A 17,500-nucleotide genomic window follows, 5' to 3' on the forward strand; every position below is an offset into this window, starting at 1 on the left:
TTGATTTCTCCTCTTTGGGATAGTCTAAGTTCTCTCAGAAGCAGCCCCATAATGCACGGGATAATCAGGAAAGCATGGGACAGTGTCTGGGATGGTGCGAGTGCGTGGATGTCGTTTTTCTAGGACGTCCCAAGAAAAGCGACGAAGGTGTTGGCGAAATGCAATCCTTCGTATGGCGGGATGAGTCTGGGATACAGATTTGGGTGGTCAGTAAGCAAGGACTCTGTGATGCTCTTGAGACGCCCCCGCTGCAGCGCAGTGAGAGATGTTGGCCTTTTAAGAGAGAGAGAGAGAGAGAGAGAGAGAGAGAGAGAGAGAGAGAGATCCATACACGAGAGACGTTTGAGAGGCTGAAACGAGAGATCGCAAGAAGCCGAGATGAGATGATGTCAAAAATGTCAGAAAATGTGAGAGATAATATGAGACAGTAGACTGTAAGACGTGATCAGAACCCCCGGTTACGAGAGGCGTGCTCTTCGAGGATGTGGGAGGTCATGAGACAGAGAGATACGAAAGATAAGATAAGAAGTCGTGAAATGGTGGAGATACATGGTGCGTAGGGGTATGGGATGTCGGTGGTGGTGCTGGTGGACGACGTCTGGGGTTTCTTGGAAAGCTTGGGCCTAAATGAAGGAAGTTAGATGGGTTTCTGGTGAGCTACGACGGTAAGATGGATGGATGATGGAAAGAATGAGTGAAAAAATATTGAAGAAAGAAACTCCGGATCAAACTTATAATAAATTGTATAACAAAATTGAAAAGTTTCACACATAGTATGACTAATTTTTTTAAGGAGTTTATGTCTGATCTGTTATTCACGAACGTCCATTCAATGATCGGACTCTCAATTACGATGGTCTTTTTGAATCAGTGATTCAAAGTCCTTTTGATTCAGTGACTCAATATTCTTCCCAAAAGGAAAAAACAAGTGCTGGCTGGTGTCGCCTCCGCCTGGGAGACTCTCGCCTGAGAGGAACTGATTAGACAATTTGCTCCCCTGTCTGACAAGGAAGACGCAGCCGCCACCCGCTCCTCTCTGGCCGGCCCGTGGGCGCCCCCAGGTGTCGCCTCAGGCTATCTTAAGTGGACTAGGGAATGGACTCCGGGTGATCCGGATGACTTAGATAACTCATGTTGTCTCAAGTGATTCGTCCTCGCCAGCTGAACACCCTCGTGTGTGAATCTGGTGGTAGGGAGGTCACCAAAGGTCATATCCAGATGACCTTTATTGTAGATGATACGACCCCTTGAGCCCGACGGGACGATTTCCCCTTGAGCACGAGGGTACGACCCTCCTGGAGTACGAGTGGACGACACTTTGTGCACGACTGTACGACCCCCCTGGAACACGACTGTACGACCCCCCTGGAGCGCGACGTGACAACCCCTTGAGCACCGTTTTACGACCCCATGCGGTTAGGCATCCCCAGTGACCCGGATTATGACCTAGGTCACCCCACGCAGCCAGCCAGAAACAACCCTATATGACCCTGTTTGTCCCTTGACGACCCTAAACCCTAATTGTTCTTATATGATCCGAATTACACTGGGTATAAGTAACCCTATCGAACATTAATTACTTCATGATTATATTAGGTGGTCTTAGAATACTCTATATGACCTCAGATAACTCTAGATAATCCAGAGTATCTTAAGATAACCTTGGAATACTCTGTATACGACCTCAGATAACAGTAGAGTATCTGAGATAACCTTGGGAAAACCATAGACCACTGCAGTTAACCTGACCCGACCTGACCTGACCTCGGGTGGAATTAAATGAGGCCCAAGACGACCTCCTCCTTTTTTCGACGGAAATTCAAGGAAAGTAACAGGATTTTTCCCATGTGTCGTTACGTAGTTTGTGTGCGCGACCCCGACCGGGAATTGCTTTCATGACTCTTAGTGACATAGAACGAACCATGTGATAGGATGATGGCTTTAGAACTGGGGTTGAACTGTTCCATTGTGATGCGGTAATCAGAATACTCCATTTCCAGTCTGGTCTGATGCAAGTTATAGCTCCAGGATGACCTAAACTTCGACTCGGGTTAACTTAACGTGACCTAACTTAACCTTACATATACCTAATCTGACCGTACCTTACCCAACACAACAGTCTAACCTAACTTGAACTTGCCTAACTTTACTTTGCTTCACCTAACCTAACTTAATGTTTACCAGCCTAACTTAACGTCTCCTCCCCCTCACTTCACCTAACCTAACCCAACCCAACCTCACCTCAGCTGACCATAACCTCCCCCTAACCTCGCTCGTCCCAGAGGTGCCTCAGGTCAACCCCCCCCCAAACGTTGACCCATGTGACCTCTCGTTAGTCCATTCCAGAATGACGGGGATTAATTCCAGCAAGATTCATTTAGCGATTTCCTGATAACCTTATCTGCCTCACAATGTAACTCGTTAACCAACCCCCCCTCCTCCCTCCTCCTCTCCCCCTCCACAGCACTGGTGACCTGGGCAGCCAACCAACGCAGCCAGCCAGCCACACGGGCCTCCCCCCTACTTTTAAAGGGGGAGAGGTGGGTGGGGAGGGAGGGATTTCTCCACCCCACTTCATGGGGGAGGGAGCGAACTACCCCCCCCCCCCCACATTTTGTGTGTGTGTGTGTGTGTGTGTGTGTGTGTCTGTGTGTATTTTTGAAACATTTGAATTAATGTAATTCATGTGTGTTATAAATGAATATTGTACGTGTCAATGGAGGGAGCAAAGATGAATTGACACTGCCAACACTCGACCTGGTTATATATGACCATGGGTCAGCCTCCAGCACGGGACCCCTGACTGACCCTCTTGCCCTGCCCCCACGGACCACCCCCCCGCCCGCGGACCCCCCCCCCCCCCAACAACCTTAAGGCCCTCTTAACCCTCCCTCCCCCCCCCCGTCTCCCCCACCCCCTCCCCCTCACCCACACCCCCACGTCTCCCAGCTGCCCCAGAACGACCACCCGGTGTTAAATCACTGTAACACTTGGAGTGTGTCCTTGTTAACTCGCCCGTAGAATAAAGAGTGTGGTTTACCCCCTACATATCATTTGACCTGGAATGGGCAGTTCACACGCGCAAGGGATGACCTCGATCACCCTAGGCTGTAAGATGACCCAGGATGAGTGACGACAAGTCCAGTACGGGGCGCGGGTGACCCCGTGCTACGGGGGGCGGGTGACCCCGTGCTGCCCCACCAGAGCCCAACACGGGGAGATGAGATTGACCTCGAGTGACCCCAGAATACGACGGTGTGGCTGACGGTGCCCCCGTCTATAGCTGCCGCCGCTGCTGCTACTGACGGAGGCTTAGGGACGAAGGACGGGCGTCGTCAGTGACTCCCCACCCACCTATATAGTGGGTTCCTCATGACCGCGTTCGAATTGCTCCTGACTCCTCTCTCTCTCTCTCTCTCTCTCTCTCTCTCTCTCTCTCTCTCTCTCTCTCTCTCTCTCTCTCTCTCTCTCTCTCTCTCTCTCACGTTTTTTTAAGATGTCTGGCGCGAGGGAGGCTTCCGGTGCAACGGCTCGACCCCACCCACCCCACCCACCGTGGCAGAAGAAATAACACGCCATCTCGACCCAGGAATCCCTCCCTCCCTCCATCCCTCATCTCCGTCCCTCCCTCCCTCCATCCCTCCCTTAACTCCTTCCCTTCCTCACTTCCATCCCTCCCACCTTCCCTCGTACCTTCCCTTCCTCACTCCCTCACCTCCGTCCCTCCCACCTTCCCTCGTACCGTCCCTTCTTCACTCCCTCCATCCCTTACTTCCGTCCCTCCCACCTTCCCTCCCTTCCTCCCTCCTCACCCGCATTGAGCTCCCCACTCCCTCTCCCTTCCCCCCCCTTCCTCCATCCCCTTGCTCCCCACTCCCCCCCCCACTTCCTTCCTCCATCCCCCTGCTCCCCACTCCCTCCCCGCACTAACCCCTCCCTCCCCCCTTGGGAGATATATTACTGGTGATCGGTCACGGGCGCCGGGAGTCAGCGGCATCTGTGCCCCGATAACTCAATCCGCACGTGTAATGAAATCACCAGCAGCAAAACACTGGCCCTGGATGAGGTGCACGATGGGGGAATGAGGGGGGAGTCCAGGCAGCGAGGGGAGGGGAGGGGAGGTTGGTGGGGGAGTGGGAGGGGTTGGGGTGAGGTTGGTGAGGGAGTGGGAGGGGTGGGGGTGAGGTTGGTGAGGGAGGGGGAGGGATTGGGGTGAGGTTGGTGAGGGAGTGGGAGGGGTTGAGGTGAGGTTGGTGAAGGGGAGGGGTTGGGAGGGAGGTTGGTGGGGGAGTGGGAGGGGTTGGGAGTGAGGTTGGTGAGGGAGTGGGAGGGGTTGGGGTGAGGTTGGTGAGGGAGTGGGAGGGGTTGGGGTGAGGTTGGTGAGGGGGAGTGGAAGGGGTTGGGGTGAGGTTGGTGAGTGGGAAGGGTGGGGGTGAGGGAGGGGGAGGGATTGGGGTGAGGTTGGTGAGGGAGTGGGAGGGGTTGAGGTTGGTGGGGGAGTGGAAGGGGTTGGGGTGAGGTTGGTGAGTGGGAGGGGTGGGGGTGAGGTTGGTGAGGGAGGGGGAGGGATTGGGGTGAGGTTGGTGAGGGAGTGGGAGGGGTTGAGGTTGGTGGAGGAGTGGGAGGGGTTGGGGTGAGGTTGGTGAGGGGGAGGGGTTGGGGGTGAGGTTGGTGAGGGGGAGTGGGAGGGGTTGAGGTTGGTGAGGGAGTGGTAGGGGTTGGGGTGAGGGAGTGGTAGGGGTTGGGATGAGGTTGGTAGGGGAGTGGGAGGGGTTGGGGGTGAGGTTGGTGAGGGAGTGGGAGGGGTTAGGGAAAATTGGGTAAGCACTGAAGTGGGGAATGGGGCAGTGGATGAGAGGGACTGGTAACACAGTAGGTGATGGTGCCATGACGAGGTTATCTGCTGGACGACTGTAGAAGTTTCTGAAGCGCCTGTTCTCTGTAGATGGAGGAGGATAGTAAAATAGAAGTCTCCTCCCCACCCACCACTCATATAGATGGAGACAGGATAGTAAAGCAGAAGGCTCCTCCCCACCCACCACCTCTAGACTGCGACATCTTCGACACATGATCCGGCTGGAAAATAGCAAATAAGTAACGTCCTACAGTATACAGTATACTACAAAGGAACATTTGTAGGGAAGTGCGAATGGAAGATGCATTCTGGGTGCTCTGGGGAAGAAGGAGTTTCGCCTGTATTTTGTCCAGAAAGAGAGTGAAACACCTCTACATTATATTGTCAGTGTTGGACAGGCCTATTGACTTATAATATCATTAATTGGTCCAGCCATGTTTTAAATGTCGTGTTATAGTCTTCGCTGTGTTATAAGATCTTCCTGAAGAAAAACTTCTGACCTAGTTTGCCTTACATCACCTTGCCTGGCTCTGGCCTCAACGTGAGTTATTCCTGGTCGATGTATCTCTATATAATATAACAGAAGCTTATTGAGACTTATACCGTAAGATTGACCAAGGATTCTGAGAACTTGTAACACGTTTCCTCAGAGCCTGGCCAGTTATCATCACAGGAAACTATTTGTATGTGTGAGACTTTCTCCTCCGAGGTTTCTTGTCTGTTTTTTTGGATTTGTTCTAGTTTATTTTTCTCCGGATTTGGATAGAGTCATCTGACTAGAACTGAACAGAGTTTTCTAATGGTCGTCTGACTAGAGTTTGTAGAGAGCAACAGATGTTGTGTTCCTAGTGTTCTTCCTCGTGTTCTTACCTTGTTGTGTTCATCGTGTTCTTCATCTTACTTTGTATCACCAGCTGTGAAGCCGGACATCCTCTGCTTATGGTGTATGCAGGTATGCATTGTGCCTTCGTGCATATCGATCACTATCAATGATCACTGCTATAGGTTATCCTCTTCCTGTAATGCTAACGCTGGTGTACCACAATGCATCACTGTGTGCATTTGTCTCCCCTGAAATCCGTTTTCTGTTTCTCCGTTGCATCGATACCTGTTTGAATCACTTTAGAGTCTATCAACTGTCTTCCTTTTTTACTTTACTTTGATTCCGTGTTCCAGGCGCATATTTTGAGATTAATGTCCTGTTCCTTGGTAGCTGTAGGTGATGGATGATATAAGACTGGTGGGTGGGTAACTAGGTGTGTATCTTGTGGTAGCCCGCTTGTAATGCTGAATCAGACGGGTGCCCTGGCGCGTTTAAGAACACTCGTTTTCTATGCCTAAGCCAGTCCGTAATCCACGCATTTACTCCATCTCCTTTGATGTTTTATTTATTTTTTCTTTAGTTTGCCCAAGCATTTTCATAATTGTTATGTTTTATTGAATGGCACAGTCCGCAATCCACGCCCTTACTCCTTTTATTTGATTTTTCTTTTTTGGTTTAGTTTATCCAAACGTTTTCATAATTATGTTATATTGAAAGCCTTTTAAGAGTTTAAAAACTTAGGAATATATATATATATATATATATATATATATATATATATATATATATATATATATATATATATATATTTTTTTTTCATACTATTCGCCATTTCCCGCATTAGCGAGGTAGCGTTAAGAACAGAGGAGTGGGCCTTTGAGGGAATACCCTCACCTGGCCCAATTCTCTGTTCCTTCTTTTGGAAAATTAAAAAAAAAACGAGAGGAGAGGATTTCCAGCCCCCCGCTCCCTCCCCCTTTAGTCGCCTTCTACGACATGCAGGGAATATGTGGGAAGTATTCTTTCTCCCCTATATTTATTTTGCTTTGTTGCTGTCTCCCGCGTTAGCGAGGTAGCGCAAGTAAACAGATGAAAGAATGGCCCAACCCACCCACATAAACATATATATACATACACGTACACACACGCAAATATACATACCTATACATCTCAATGTATACATATATATACAAACACAGACATATACATATATACACATGTACGTAATTCATACTGTCTGCCTATATTTATTCCCATCGCCACCTCACCACACATGAAATAACATCCCCCTCCCCCCTCATGTGTGCGAGGTAGCGCTAGGAAAATACAACAAAGGCCCCATTCGTTCACACTCAGTCTCTAGCTGTCATGTGTAATAATGCACCGAAACCACAGCTCCCTTTCCACATCCAGGCCCCACAGAACTTTCCATGGTTTACCCCAGACGCTTCGCATGCCCTGGTTCAATCCATTGACAGCACGTCGACCCCGGTATACCACATCGTTCCAATTCTATTCCTTGCACGCCTTTCACCCTCCGGCATGTTCAGGCCCTGATCACTCAAAATCTTTTTCACTCCATCTTTCCACCTCCAATTTAATCTACTTCTCCTCGTTCCCTCCACCTCTGACACATATATCCTTTTTGTCAATCTTTCCTCACTCATTCTCTCCATGTGACCAAACCATTTCAAAACACCATTTTTTAATCCTCAGTTACTGTATATTTTATTTGAAAAAAAGGAATTGTGTGGATTTCTCGAACCCTGATCTACTGTCAGGGAACTCGTACCGATGTTCAATATTAACGTGTTCATATGTAATATTAAAGCTACACAAGTAGGACGGTGATGTGATGTACGTTTTCTGTGTTCACATTTAGAAAATGGTTTTACATTTGAGAGAGTCCATGATGTCATTTCGACAATTTATTTATTTTTTTTTTTGTCGAGATTTTGTCGAATATTTTAACGGGGAATATATATATATATATATATATATATATATATATATATATATATATATATATATATATTCTTTCTTTCTTTCTTTCATACTATTCGCCATTTCCCGCATTAGCGAGGTAGCGTTAAGAACAGAGGACTGGGCCTTTGAGGGAATATCCTCACCTGGCCCCCTTCTCTGTTCCTTCTTTGGAAAAAAAAAAAAACAAGAGGGAAGGATTTCCAGCCCCCCGCTCCCTTCCCTTTTAGTCGCCTTCTACGACACGCAGGGAATACGTGGGAAGTATTCTTTCTCCCCTATCCCCAGGGATTATATATATATATATATATATATATATATATATATATATATATATATATATATATAATGGAAAGGATCACAATGTTGCGCGTGATCAAGTATATTCTGATGAGTCTACGGGGAAAATGAAACATGATAAGTTCCCAAGTGCACTTACGTGGGATAATCGTATCATCAGGGGAGACACAAGAGAGAAATACAACAGTCAGTTGATATGCAACGAAGAGACGTAGCTAAGACGCCATTTGGTAAACATGCGATTGTCCATGTTTACCAAATGGCATCATAGCTACTTCTCTTCGTTGTGTATATATATATATATATATATATATATATATATATATATATATATATATATATATCTTTTTATTTCTTTCTTTCATACTATTCGCCATCTCCCACATTAGCGAGGTTGCGTTAAGAACAGAGGACTGGGCCTTTGAGGGAATATCCTCACCTGGCCCCCTTCTCTGTCCCTTCTTTTGGAAAATTGAAAAAAAAAAAGAGAGGGGAGGATTTCCAGCCCCCCCCCCCCCCCCCCCCCGCTCCATATATATACCACAAAACTTTCCATGGTCTTCAACAGACGCTTCACATGCCCTGGTTCAATCCATTGACAGCACGTCGACCCCGGTATACCACATCGTTCCAATTCACTCTATTCCTTGCACGTCTTTCACTCTCCTGCATGTTTTTTTTTTTTTTCCAAAAGAAGGAACAGAGAAGGGGGCCAGGTGAGGATATTCCCTCGGAGGCCCAGTCCTCTGTTCTTAACGCTACCTTGCTAACGCGGGAAATGGCGAAAAGTTTGAAAGAAAGAAAAAGAAATATATATATATATATATATATATATATATATATATATATATATATATATATATATATAGATAGATAGATAGATAGATAGATAGATATAGTTTTGTGGTATAATTTGAAAAAAAAAATATCCGAGGATTAATGGAACACGTTTGTTTAATCAGGAAATTCTCTCTCTCTCTCTCTCTCTCTCTCTCTCTCTCTCTCTCTCTCTCTCTCTCTCTCTCTCTCTCTCTCTCATGCCTCATGCCCATTTTTCTTCCATCTTCTACACTACCCCATTTCTTTGCTCTTTCTCTCTCTCTCTCTCTCTCTCTCTCTCTCTCTCTCTCTCTCTCTCTCTCTCTCTCTCTCTCTCTCTCTCTCTCTCTCTCTCTCTCTCTCTCAGAAATAATCCATTTAAGCAACAACGAGCATGAACCTGCCTGCCGTATGTGCTGGTGCTGCCCTTAATGCTGCGTGTCCGGCTAACAGAAGGTGAGGACACGGGGGAAGGAGGGGAGTAATAAGAGTGGGGAGGATATGGGGAAGGAATGGGAAAAGGAGTGGAAATGGGGCGATGGGAAGGTGTGGTCGGTAAGAGGGGAGGGAAGTATGTGGGAGTAAGGCAACGGTTGGGGAGGGGGGAGATAGGAAGAGGGGTGTAGACGGGGAGACGACGTGGGGTGGGGGAGACAAAGTGGAGGGGAGGAGGACGAGAAGGGGAAATAAGGAAGGAGGAGTAGGGAGAGGGAAGGAAGGAGAATGAGAGAGAGAGAGAGAGAGAGAGAGAGAGAGAGAGAGAGAGAGAGAGAGAGAGAGAGGAAAGAAGAGCAAAGAAATGGGGGAGTGTAGAAGATGGAAGGAAAATGGGCATGAGGCATGAGAGAGAGAGAGAGAGAGAGAGAGAGAGAGAGAGAGAGAGGATGAGTCCCACTCGAACTATCCAAGCACCAGACTAAGAAAATAATACACATGATGCGCCCCCGCCGCCCCTGGACAGCTAACGAGCGCTGCAGACAGTAACGAGGACCCGTGAATATACGGACGCACAGCGGTACGGGCAACGGCGAGTCACGTAAACCCCCCCCCCCCCTCCCGGGGTTGTGTTGTGGTGACCCACGGCGACGGCGGTACAACCGACGCATTGTGCCGAAGGTGCGGGTTGTGCCTGTTGTTCGTGGCGGGAGTGGCTGTAGCAATAGTCGTTGTAGCAGGCGTAGTAGTGGTAGTTGTAGTAGTAGTAGTAGTAGTGGTGGTAGTGGTGGTAGCAGTCACAGCAGTAAGTGATGGTGACAGCAGCAGCTGTGGTACCAATTACAGCTGCGGTAACGCTGGTACAATTGACGCCGATCTTCTTCAGCACAAGTTCTGCCTGGGGTTGAGGGGGAGAGTGGGTTTTGGCCTAGTACCCTCCTATTTCCCTCCCCTCCCCCTCCCTCCCCCTCCCTCCCCCTTCCCTCCCTCTCTCCCTCCCTCCTCCAGACACGGGACCAGTAGCCTCCTCCCTCCATCCATCCCTCCCTCCCTCCAGCCACTGGACCAGTACCCTCCATCCCTCCCTCCCTCCAGCCACTGGACCAGTACCCTCCATCCCTCCCTCCCTCCAGCCACTGGACCAGTACCCTCCATCCTTCCCTCCAGACACTGCACCAGTACCCTCCTCCCTCCCTCCCTCCCTCCCTCCCTCCAGCCACTGAACCAGTACCCTCCACCCCTCCCATCAACCACTGGACCACTCCCCTTCCCCAACTCTCCAGTGGCAATATTATTCTCTCCACTGTCTTTTCTTCAGTGGGAGGGACAACACAAGAACATTCTCTCACTAGCCATCGCTCACTTATATATATTTTCCTTTTTCCCCTCGTTTTCATTCGCTGCAGAACCTTCATCATTCTCGTGTGTTGTCTCTCTGCAGCAGATACAAGCAGCAGCCCCCCCCAAACACCTGACCAGGGCGAGGCAATAAGATGATATTTCAAGAAAGCTTAAAAAGAATAGTGTCACATAAATCTGGCGTGACCCGTCCAAAATTTTCAATTTTGAAAGCCATCTCTTCGGTTCCCGTTTTCTTTTCAGAGGGAGAGAGAGAGAGAGAGAGAGAGAGAGAGAGAGAGAGAGAGAGAGAGAGAGAGAGAGAGAGAGAGAGAGTTAAAAAAAGAAAGAAGAAGAAAATCAGAGATGAAATTGACAGGAGGACAATTTTTGATACGGGGGTGTGTGTGTGGGGGAGGTTGGATGTGGGGGGTGGAGGGAGGGAGGGAGGGGGAGTAAGCAGCAGCGTAGGACTTTGTTATTGAATTAAAAAAAAATTGGGGGTGGTGGAGGGAGGGGGGAGGAAAAAAAATATATATGATTTATTTTCTTTATGTGTTGAGGAGGTGATGTTTGCGATGGTCCGTCTTGGGTGGGGTGAGGAGGAGGGAGGAGGTGGAGGGATGTATTTAGTTGCCAGTTTACCGGCGGGTCGTAGATTAATAACGGAGGGAGGGAGGGAGGGAGGGTTCCTGGAGTCGGAGGGAGGGAGGGTTGTCGGGAGGGAGGGAGGGTTCCCGGAGTCGGCCGTATTGTCGGGGTGTGGATGATGGATGAGGCGTGTGTGTCTCTGACGGGCCCCCAGTGATTTGCTGCGTGGCATCATGGGCGCCTCCTGCCTGAGCGTTATAGGCTCCTGGAGGAGGTGGGCGTGGAAGGGTTCTTCCTCGGAGCAGTATAGGATGTCGGGAGGGAGGCGGCATGATGATAGGCTCCCGGGGGCTCTGGGGTATTTTTGGAGGGGGGTAATTGTAGGTTCCCGGGTCCTACGGGTGTTATTGGCTCCATAAGCCTGGGGTGTTATAAGGCTGCAAGGTTCGTAGGACATTGTGTTCATGAGTCCTTAGTGGCATTATAGACTAGCATCCTTGGGGGCATGATAGACTCTAGCGTCCTTGGGGGCAATATAGACTCTAGCGTCCTTGGAGGCATTATAGACTCTAGCGTCCTTGGGGGCATTATAGACTCTAGCGTCCTTGGAGGCATTATAGACTCTAGCGTCCTTGGAGGCATTATAGACTCTAGCGTCCTTGGAGGCATTATAAACTCTAGCGTCCTTGGGGGCATTATAGACTGTAGCGTCCTTGGAGGCATTATAGACTCTAGCGTCCTTGGAGGCATTATAGACTCTAGCGTCCTTGCAGGCATTATAAACTCTAGCGTCCTTGGAGGCATTATAGACTGTAGCGTCCTTGGGGGCATTATAGACGCTAGCTTCCTTGAGGACCAAGTTATATGTCAGTGTTGTGGGACATTATAGACTTCGAGACTTAGGTGGTTATACTAGGCATCAAGGCTCTGGGGCATTATAGATCACGGGGTCGTAGGATCTGGGGATCCTCGGGGAGGCATTATAGACTCTGGGGCTTCGGGGTCTTGGGTGGGAGGGAAGAGAGGTGGTTATGGGAAGGAGAGGGACAGGTCATGGTCCCCCTTGCCACCTGCCTCCCCAGGGGCCCGCGCCCCCCGAGATCCACCCCTGCCCCGGGTGGACGCTGAGCACATGGAGTCGCTTCCACTCTTTGCTTCGTTGTGCTCTGCGTCGTGAGGGACCTGACGGAGGGGGTGTTGATTCGCGCGTCGCTCCTGTCTCCCCTTGATTACCTTCCTCTGTATATATTTTATATCCCCCGTCGCCCCTTTCCGTCTCTCTCTCTCTCTCTCTCTCTCTCTCTCTCTCTCTCTCTCTCTCTCTCTCTCTCTCTCTCTCTCTCTCATCATGGCAGTGTGTGTGTGTGTGTGTGTGTGTGTGTGTGTGTGTGTGTGTGGCGTACCGCATTCACCACGGCTTGGGCGGGACGAAGATTATGACGCAAGCAGCCTCCCGTTCTCCCACACCTTCGTCCCCTCACTCAGAACCCCCAACCCGCACACACACACACACACCCGAACGCCACCCCAGCCCCTTCCCTCCTCCTCCTCCTCCTCATCTCCCCACACCACTTTCTTCCCACCCCACACCCCCACCGATGGCCTCGTATCCTCAAAGTGGCAGCTTGGGGCGCAGGAAGTACACAGCTGATGGGTTTATGGGCGTCGAACCGGCCGCCCAAGATGGCCGTGTTGTGCCCGGGGGGCCGTCTCACAGCGTCGATCCCCAGCAGGGCGGGTGGGCAAGGCCTCGGGAGTTGTCCCCAGGGACTTGGGAAGGAAGCTGGAAGGGAGGCCAGGTCCCCCAGGACGTCACGCGTATGGTGATACGAGGACCGTCGTGGTGTTGCCCGTGACGCGTTCACAGGCAGCTCAGGGTCGGGTCCGAATCATGGTCGCGGCCGTCGGTCCACAGTCAATCCAGCTGTTCATCCTCCTCTATATCTTGGTGGATAAAATGGGTACCTGGCTTAGGCTAGAATATGATTATATATATATATATATATATATATATATATATATATATATATATATATATATATATATATATATATATATATGAGCAAGAAGATACAATCTTGAACACGACAGTACGACCTCTGGGTATGATGGCCTGTTCTTTGACCTGACACTCAGAGGTAAGGTTACGGGTCAGGCTATCATCAAATGACCTAAAGGGTCGGTGGAACTGTCGTTCTCAAGGCTTTAAAACACACAAAAAAAGAAAATGCATTTTCAACATTTTTCTCGTACGAATTGTTACATTACCTTTGCCTTCATTTACAGTTCGTAAAAAACTATTCATGAAATTGTAAATGTGTTTATTTTTGTATAAGCAAATCGGAAACGCCTGGAGTGTGGTGGGTGCATCACTATCAGGTACATTATCACAGTGGTCGGCTCCTCAGTGAGACTCAGGCTATCATGTGAACAAATGCCCCGTGGCTGACCACACTAGGCACGTGTGTCAGGCGGGAGAAACATGTGTTAAGTTAGAGACGTTCACGTACCTGTCCAATACGTCAGGGCAGACACGTTCACGCACCCGTCCAACACGTCAGGACAGAGACGTTCACGTACCCATCCAACACATCAGGACAGACACGTTCACGTACCTGTCCAACACATCAGGACAGACACGTTCACGTACCCGTCCAACACGTCAGGACAGAGACGTTCACGTACCCGTCCAGTACGTCAGGACAGACACGTTCACGTACCCGTCCAACACGTCAAGACAGACACGTTCACGTACCCGTCCAACACGTCAGGACAGAGACGTTCACGTACCCATCCAACGCATTAGGACAGACACGTTCACGTACCCGTCCAACACGTCAGGACAGAGACGTTCACGTACCCGTCCAACACGTCAGGACAGACACGTTCACGTACCCGTCCAACACCTCAGGACAGACACGTTCACGTACCCGTCCAACACGTCAGGACAGACACGTTCACGTACCCGTCCAACACGTCAGGACAGACACGTTCACGTACCCGTCCAACACCTCAGGACAGACACGTTCACGTACCCGTCCAACACCTCAGGACAGACACGTTCACGTACCCGTCCAACACCTCAGGACAGACACGTTCACGTACCCGTCCAACACCTCAGGACAGACACGTTCACGTACCCGTCCAACACCTCAGGACAGACACGTTCACGTACCCGTCCAACACCTCAGGACAGACACGTTCACGTACCCGTCCAACACCTCAGGACAGACACGTTCACGTACCCGTCCAACACCTCAGGACAGACACGTTCACGTACCCGTCCAACACCTCAGGACAGACACGTTCACGTACCCGTCCAACACCTCAGGACAGACACGTTCACGTACCCGTCCAACACCTCAGGACAGACACGTTCACGTACCCGTCCAACACCTCAGGACAGACACGTTCACGTACCCGTCCAACACCTCAGGACAGACACGTTCACGTACCCGTCCAACACCTCAGGACAGACACGTTCACGTACCCGTCCAACACCTCAGGACAGACACGTTCACGTACCCGTCCAACACCTCAGGACAGACACGTTCACGTACCCGTCCAACACCTCAGGACAGACACGTTCACGTACCCGTCCAACACCTCAGGACAGACACGTTCACGTACCCGTCCAACACCTCAGGACAGACACGTTCACGTACCCGTCCAACACCTCAGGACAGACACGTTCACGTACCCGTCCAACACCTCAGGACAGACACGTTCACGTACCCGTCCAACACCTCAGGACAGACACGTTCACGTACCCGTCCAACACCTCAGGACAGACACGTTCACGTACCCGTCCAACACCTCAGGACAGACACGTTCACGTACCCGTCCAACACCTCAGGACAGACACGTTCACGTACCCGTCCAACACCTCAGGACAGACACGTTCACGTACCCGTCCAACACCTCAGGACAGACACGTTCACGTACCCGTCCAACACCTCAGGACAGACACGTTCACGTACCCGTCCAACACCTCAGGACAGACACGTTCACGTACCCGTCCAACACCTCAGGACAGACACGTTCACGTACCCGTCCAACACCTCAGGACAGACACGTTCACGTACCCGTCCAACACCTCAGGACAGACACGTTCACGTACCCGTCCAACACCTCAGGACAGACACGTTCACGTACCCGTCCAACACCTCAGGACAGACACGTTCACGTACCCGTCCAACACCTCAGGACAGACACGTTCACGTACCCGTCCAACACCTCAGGACAGACACGTTCACGTACCCGTCCAACACCTCAGGACAGACACGTTCACGTACCCGTCCAACACCTCAGGACAGACACGTTCACGTACCCGTCCAACACCTCAGGACAGACACGTTCACGTACCCGTCCAACACCTCAGGACAGACACGTTCACGTACCCGTCCAACACCTCAGGACAGACACGTTCACGTACCCGTCCAACACCTCAGGACAGACACGTTCACGTACCCGTCCAACACCTCAGGACAGACACGTTCACGTACCCGTCCAACACCTCAGGACAGACACGTTCACGTACCCGTCCAACACCTCAGGACAGACACGTTCACGTACCCGTCCAACACCTCAGGACAGACACGTTCACGTACCCGTCCAACACCTCAGGACAGACACGTTCACGTACCCGTCCAACACCTCAGGACAGACACGTTCACGTACCCGTCCAACACCTCAGGACAGACACGTTCACGTACCCGTCCAACACGTCTCCCTTCGTGGTTGTGGGAGAGCTTATGTCACGGTCACCATTCGTGAGGGAGGGAGGGAGGGATTGAGTGAGGAGTACCAGTCATCCACACACCTCAGGGGTGTGGATGCCCGTCACTGAGGGAGACGAGGGAGTCAATCGCCAAGGAAGGTGGTTGGAGGAAGAGTTTCCTTTTGTCATCATTTGGTTCTGGTTTTGATCTCCTCTTCATGACACGACAACGTCAGATTGTTTAGGCGTCCTGGTTCTGCTGCTCCTTCAAGTCCTCCTTCCCTCCCCCTCCCTCCCCTCTCCCTTCCCCTCCCCCTCTCTCCCCCCCCCCCCCTGGCCAATATCGGCCCGGGCCAGCGCCACCCGTCATGTCTGGTCCTCAGGAGACGTGGCACCTGTTGCCGTCAGGAATGTTATTCTTTTTCCCCGCACCGAGGGTAATATGAGGGCGGCCCGGGCCGGTGTCGCCCCCTGTGGGTAGCGGCCCCCGGGCCGGTGTCGTCCCAGTGAGTGGCCCTGGCCGGTTGTCGTCCTAGTGAGTGGCCCGGGCCAGTGTCGTCCGAGTGAATGGCCCGGGCCGGTTGTCGTCCTAGTGAGTGGCCCGGGCCGGCGTCGTCCCTGTGAGTGGCCCGGGCCGGTGTCGTCCTAGTGAGTGGCCCTGGCCGGTTGTCGTCCTAGTGAGTGGCCTGGGCCAGCGTCGTCCGAGTGAGTGGCCCGGGCCGGTGTCGTCCCTGTGAGTGGCCCGGGCCGGCGTCGTCCCTGTGAGTGGCCCGGGCCGGCGTCGTCCCTGTGAGTGGCCCGGGCCGGCGTCGTCCCTGTGAGTGGCCCGGGCCAGTGTCGTCCCTGTAAATGGCCGGATGTGGTCGCTCAGGACCGCCTGGGCTCTGGTTTCCTCACTGAGGGTGTCGTCCTAGGGTCCTTAGGGACATCCTCCGAGTGTTTGAAATTCCCTGGGATTGTTAGAGAGACACCGGGATTGTTAGAGAGATCAGGGGTTTGTTTGAAATATCCAGAGATGGTTAGAGTCGCCATGGGGTTCTTTGAAACGCCCCGGGATTCTTAGAGACACCGGTGAATTGTTAGATGCACCCTAATATTGTTAGAGACATTCTGGGGTTGTTAGATGGGATCTGGGATGGTTCTGTGGGATCTGAGATGGACATAAAGGTGATTCAAAGCAGATATACGTCATTAAAATGAGTCGTTGTGCACGTGTTCCCACGACACCTGTTCAGCGTAATAGGTGTGTGTGTGTGGGGGGGGGGGGGTGTACGCAGCTGCCTGTCTAGATATGAGGACAGACACATGGACGAAGACTTCACAGACACATTAACTGAACTGTAACAGACAGCAGGGCTTGTACACTGACTTGTGCCTTGAGGTATACAGACAGTATATACAGACAGTACATACAGACAGTATATACAGACAGTACATACAGACAGTATATACAGACAGTACATACAGACAGTATATACAGACAGGACATACAGACAGTATGTACAGACAGTATATACAGACAGTACATCCAGTGTATACAGACAGTACATACAGGCAGCACATATAGACAGTACATACAGTGTATACAGACAGTATATAGAAACAGTACATACAGACAGTGTATACAGACAGTACA

At 50.9% G+C, this 17,500-nt stretch overlaps 1 long non-coding RNA gene across 1 annotated transcript in view; it reads left to right on the forward strand.

Annotated features, from left to right (window-relative positions):
- LOC139750196 (uncharacterized) overlaps positions 1-17,500 on the forward strand; it is a 1,037,082-nt gene that overhangs the window by 996,441 nt on the left and 23,141 nt on the right. The window lies entirely within an intron of this gene.

Source organism: Panulirus ornatus, chromosome 9, assembly GCF_036320965.1.
Source record: "Panulirus ornatus isolate Po-2019 chromosome 9, ASM3632096v1, whole genome shotgun sequence".
Lineage (NCBI taxonomy): Eukaryota > Metazoa > Arthropoda > Malacostraca > Decapoda > Palinuridae > Panulirus > Panulirus ornatus.